This window comes from Apteryx rowi, unplaced genomic scaffold (assembly GCF_003343035.1).
Source record: "Apteryx rowi isolate R43461 unplaced genomic scaffold, aptRow1 scaffold_141, whole genome shotgun sequence".
Taxonomy (NCBI): Eukaryota; Metazoa; Chordata; class Aves; order Apterygiformes; family Apterygidae; genus Apteryx; species Apteryx rowi.
In genome coordinates, this window is record NW_020447653.1 from 191,067 (window position 1) to 197,335 (window position 6,269).

Sequence of the window (6,269 nt, forward strand, 5' to 3'; positions counted from 1 at the left end):
GGAGCGGGCTCGGGGTGCGCGGCCCGGAGCGGCTCCTCGGCGGAGCCCGCGCCTCGCCGCCCGCCCTGCCGAAGTGCCGCTGCCTGCACGAATGCTAAACACCGTGCCGAGGTGCACAGCATCTTTTCGTGCCGGGCAGGAACCCGAGGGCTGAGGCTCGCAGCGGTACTTTGGAGAGCTTTGCGGTGTCCCCGCTTCTCCGGGACTACTTAGAGCAATATTCTAATCCCATAAGACAGGATAAATCCAGCGATGCTTTAAAAATCGCGTCCTTCCCTCTAGGAATGCTGTATTAAATGCAACCCAGTGGTTTGATATAAATCAGRTTGGGTGGAAAAAAAAATATCATGGAACAAGTGTGTCAAGGAGAGGCACGCTTAAAGATTAAAGATTAAATTAAAGTTGGAGATTAGAAGAATGCTGTCCAGATCTGTAGAGGTAATACTCTAAACGGAGTCTCTGCTATACGTGCAATTTAAAAAGAGAGCCGAGGAGCTGCGTGTAGCATGGGTAGTTAAACCACGGTGCATGTTACAACAGTCAATTGATGTTACATAAAGGAATTGCCCGTTTCCGATTCTGCAGGAATTTTTAATTATGTTTTTATAAAAAATTACCTCTTTGCACATCAGCCAACCTGCAGATGTAGTGCTAAAAGTGCCCACCTTTTGGAAAATTGTGTGCTTGGAGGATATTGCATGACATTTTCCCTAATTATCTTTTTTGGCATTTGACAACAGCAAGGGGGAATTTTTTGGAAATGAGAAGAGAGAAAGAAAGGGGAGAGAGCTGCCTCCTTATGTGAGACTTCTGCTGGTGTCTGTTAAATTACCCATTTATCTTAATGATAATCCAATGAAAAATATTTACTGAGGTTTAACAGGACATCCTGTCCRGTTGTGTGATAATGATCAATTATTTGATCAATTATTAATTATGGAATAGCTGCTTTATTATAGCTGGAGTAAAACTGCATTTGGGAGGTTTAACTGAAATCGCTATTGTGTTTAGGATCTGCCGAGATGATCGTGCCAGCATCTGCTTTGCTTACATTTGCATTTTTACTGAGCTAAAAGGGAAAAACAAAACCCAGTAACCATCCAGGACACTACCATTTCTTACCCCCCCCCCCCCAGTCTAAATAACAGTGAGCTGCACTGGGTTTATCGCTTTTGCGTGTTTTTAGCCCCAGCTTCTTGGAAAAAGGATCTCTGCCCACAGAGCTATCTCTTCTGAGAAGAGCAAATTAAAAGCCTCCATTAGCACAACTCCTCACGGCCTCATTATCTCTTTCTTAAGAAATAAAATATATCTTTGGTATGGAACAGTCTTGGCGATGGAAGTGTTAAAGTGAAACGGTTCCAGAGAGAGGACAGCAATACAATGGAAGTTTCATTACAATAATAGGATAAAAAAATGAATTGCTTAATGCATGATAAACCTTTTGGATACTTAATATTTCTGGGCATCGAAGCACAACCTTTTAATATGTTCCTGCTGTAGAACAAGAGCTCAAGTAGAAGCTAAAAGCAAATAAACATTTGATCCAGGGGACCACTGAAGTTCAGAAATCTCGCAATGGGCTGTAGCTGCTTATTTCTCCCCCGCTTATAAAATAAACAGAAATAGGTGGTTGGCAAGCAAACAAACAGGGAGTTTATCAAAAAGAAGGTCTGGCAATGTGAATTAAAGAGCAGCCACACTGAGGAGGAGGGGATGCGAGTGGCGTGCAGTGTGAAGACCGTACTGTCAAAATTGAGAGCTTTTGAGCTGGGAAAGCGTCTCCCTTCATGTTTTTGCTGGAGCTCTCTGCCTCCTGATTTATATTGGCATTATATTTACATTATGTTCCTGTACTGGATGCAGTGAACTATGCAGCTTGCGTTTTTTTAATCTCTCCCCATCTCGGCCCCCCAGTGTGGCACAGCGCTCATTTGTCTCTGAAATGAAACATGGAAGCCTCATTAAATGCACGGAGGAAAAGCCTGCAGTACTACGCTCTTCGCCATGCCCGCTGTTGTTTGTTTAGCCCACGGATAGCCAAATTTTTCCAGCACTACAAGCCAYGATGGCAACTTGCCCGGAGCCATTACCTGCCCTCGGCATCGGTTTAGGGCTGCTCATGCCTTTGGGAAAATCAATATATGCAACCCTAATATTTCTTGGTGCTTGTGCTCTCCAGAGGAACAGTGTGCCTCACTAAAGTTTGCATGCTGGAGACGTGATGCCGAGCAGCCGTCCCCAGAGCTGGGCTGGTTGGAGCTGTGCGTTTAGGACTGCTGGTGCTGCTTTGGGCAGCCCCGGCGCACCGTGCGTTTCTGCTACAGCGCTCGCGTTTCTGCCCAGATGGTACCGAGGTGGAGGGACGAGGAGCGCTCTGTCCTCGTTTGAGGCAGCGCGTGAACCGAGGGCAAGGATAAAACTGGAAGTGTCTCTTTGTGGCAGGAATTCTTGTGACATGGCAGCATGTGAGCCGAGATGTGCCTTGGATAATATGAAGTCATCTCACACCCAAATAAGCAGGCTGTTAATAAGTGCGACTTCCTAGGAGAGCTTGGAGGAGGAAGGTGTTCAATTGTTGCAGTAAAAAAGCGTGCTTTGACGGGAGGCTTATGAAACGGCTAGTTCGGGCCCGGAATGTTTCCTGCGTTTGAAATCTAAATTATAGCCAGCTACACAATTTTACATTATTATAATTTTATGAGTTACCCTTTCCTTGCTTGTAGACTCCTGAGAAATTTAAAAATAACCCCAGCACATACAATCTGCATATTGCCATCTTCTGCTAGCAGAGCTCTACCAAATATTTAGGAAATCCATTTCCCAACCTTTGCTAGTGTTTGCTGCCCAACCCAGCAATTAGCTTTTGAAAAGGGTGGTTTAATTTCATTTCTGTGCGAAAGAAGAGGGAGCAAGCAATGATCCTAGCTTAAAGGAGAAGAGGACAAGGTGAACAAGGCTTCAGAGCTTCCTTACGCTGGTTTGTTTTATAGATTTATTCCCCTAATTTCTCATACCTGTCGGCTGCGTGACGGAAATCGTTCTCGGCGCTTTTTAAAGCAGGCGTGAGCTCGGGGCTCCTGGAAGTCATGGGCCGGCGGCTGAGGACAAAGCCTGCCGCTGATGCGCGTCCCGACCTCCGTGCGTCCGCTGCCCGACCTCCGGCGCTGCGCTCGCTGGGCCCCGGCCGCCTGCGAGGAGATGCTGGCTGCGGCCCTGGCGCGTGGGCTCGGTCACGGCACCAAGTGCCCTCCCGCGGCGTGGGGGGAGCTTCGCAGGTGGCGTGGGGCTGAGGCCGGTGCTTCCGGCAGGGTGGCGTGGGAGGCGAGGCCGGCGTTGCGTTTCGGGGGCCGGGCAGGTCAGTGGGGAGCGCTGGTTTTCCGTTCTCCAGGTAAGGGTGCAGCCTCAGCCCGGGTGGGGAACGGGGCGCGGGTGTCACGGCCCTCGTTTCCGTGCAGCTCCGTTAAGGATGGGCAGCGCACGCTCCAGGCACGCTTGGGCGCTGCCTTTTACCCGCGGAGGACCGGGGCGGCGTTGTCGGTCGCTCTGTCGCGAGTCCTTGCGGAAGGCTGCCGTGTGCTCGGCGAGGGTGGGCTGCGCGCGGCGGCCGGGATGCCGGCGGAGGGAAGGCGCTGTGGAAGCGCGCTCGCGATCGCTGCCTCGGGTGCGCGGTGGCCGCGTGTGCCGGGCACCAGCTGGATGCCCGAGGCCATCCTCAGCATTTCAGTGCGGCTGTTTGTTTCGGTGGATTAGGGAGAAATGCTGTGCTCGAGGACCGTCCTGGCCACCCCCAGCACTGGCCCTGGAGGGGGTGATGTGGGGAAGCGTGGCCGCGCGGCTGGAGCCACGGCTTTAACCCTGTGGTGGGGTGGCCTCACGGGTGGTGGTGCCCCGCTCCTGCGTGCTGCCAGCAGATGTTCTCCGAGGGCTGGAGGGAGCATGGGCTCTGCATCGCTCGCCTCTTGGCTGCTTGTCCCCTTGTCTGTGAGCAGGTCAGGTGTCACTTCTCGCTCTGCCAGCTCCAAGGTTGCTCTCCTCCTGAGGAGAAGTTAAGTGTCCTGAGGGTGAGGGCTTAAAGGAACCCCGTTCCAGGGAAGGCCAAGGACTGCTCCAGCATTGCAACGTGCAGGTGGCGAGGGACGAAATACTGTCATACTGACAGAGGACAGATTGAGGCTTGCACCTATCCATAATTCCCACCCTGCAATGTGCGCCAAGCTCCAGTGCTCTTTCTCCTTGGACAGGGCGGGTGTCCAACACCCTAAATGAGCATAACGAATGAATAGTGTGGTGGTGGTTAGCCCTCGCTGCATGGCAGCTCTGCTGCCTGCTAGGGTCGGAGTAGCCCACTGGCGGCTACAGTCCCTTTGCCTGCCTGCGGGTGGCTTTTCTGCCGTGGTGGGTGCTGTGTCACCATCCGATGTGGTCTCGCAGGAAAGCTGGTGTGGGCACCTGGGTGATCTGACCGCCAAGCCCAAGGGGGAGATCGTGGGAAAGGTGCTGCCAGTGGGGTGCCGTGAGCCCCCGTCCAGTGCCTGCCCCCTTTGGAGGTGCTGCAAAGCCTTCCTTTGAGACAGCAGCACCTTTAACTGCGGCAAATAATCACCCCTTCAGTGGTCCCTCTTTGTGAAGAAGTACTCGGGCGCTTGCTGAGCTCTGCCACCCCTTGCTAACAGCGGCAGGCCAGGCTGGACTGCTCGTGCCCAGTGGATTGCGTGTACCTCCTTCAAACACGTCTTGCTTAGCCTTTTCCCGTCTCTGTGTGGTTTCTGCCAGATCTGATGTGCAAAGGCCTCGCTCGGCTTTGAGAAGCTTGCAGGGTCTTGGTAGGCATGGGAATGCCTGTGGGATCCTGAGCAAGTAGCTTGCTAGCTCAGACCCGTGTGCATCAAGGGCAGAAAGATTTCACAACCGAGGGGGAGAAATGGCTGCCTCATGACACTGGTCGTTGTCTCGGACGAGTCCTAAATCCACCGAATTTAAAAAACAGGGACAGCCCTTTCCTGTGGGGGCTGGAGCAGAGGAAGGACCATGTTGCTGGGCTCGTCTGGGAGGTGATGGCATTTCTGTGTATATGCGGGCTGGAAACTTCAGTCTGTGCAGCTTCTCATGCAGGTCTCGCACCTAAATCTCAGCTGCCTCTTTCTGGAATATGTGGCTTTGTGATAGACCCTGGGGTCAATTTATGGCTGCTCTGCCTTAGCCACTTGTTAGAGTAAATGAGTGCTTTCTGTACAGCACATCTCTTTGCAGTGCCGCGACTGGCTGTGCTTCTAAAGATGTCAGAGTTTGGAAAGTCCAGTGAACAAGACTAGTAAATATTCCTAAGGGATGATAGCAAAATGACTTGCTTCTCCCAGCGGAGATAGAGATATTAATATTTCAATACCTCTAGGTTGTAATTTACTACAATTTAAGAAGATTGCACTCTGATAACTTAAAATACATGCTTCCCAGCGCAAGCAAAACTGTGTCCATCTCCGCGCTGGGCTTTGTGTGCAGCTTCTGGCTGCCAGCTGCCTGGTCTGCGGCGTTCGGTCCTGTGCGCCTGCTTCGCTGCGTTCCCCCCCAGTAGAAACCCTTCCATTTTGACTATGCAAACCCCATCTTTGTTTCATGTGACTTAATGCCCTCGATATTTAGGTTAGGGTCAGCACAGCTGACCAGATGTGAGCAGTAATTTCTGGTTTAAAAATATTGCAGTGCTATTCCTAAATTTTTAATCTCTCTGTGATTTGGAGGCAGTTTTATGAAACATGGAATTAGGATGGTGCTCAATGCTAAATGGTAAAGGAGATTATGTGGATTTAACTCTATGCGTCTGTCACATAACTATTGCCGATCCCATAACTTCCATCTTCTATTAAAAATCTGTTTCCCCCTTTGACCTGAAAAAGCTTTATGGGTAATCTGAATTTCTCTGTTTATGAGGTATTTTTCCACTCTTCATCCCAGCCCCTCGCCCTTCTGTCTCTAAACCTTCCTGAGCGATGCCTGAAGATAAGATATTTGCCTGTCAGGTTGTGGCTGCTCTCTGACCATTACCATGGTAGGAGCCTTCTCCAAGGCATGGCCCTACCATGTAGGGTGTTGGGTTGAACGAAGCGCGGGGGAGCCTGCGATGTACGGCGTGGGTACCGGGAGCTGCGTGATGCTCCTGAGCCAAAGCCTGCGCACGGCAGACACAGCTCTGTGGTGAAGGGCAACTCCTCCTGTGCGTCTTGCGTCTCTGGCCGGCGAGTCTCCAGCCATCTTGCGCTTTGCTTCGG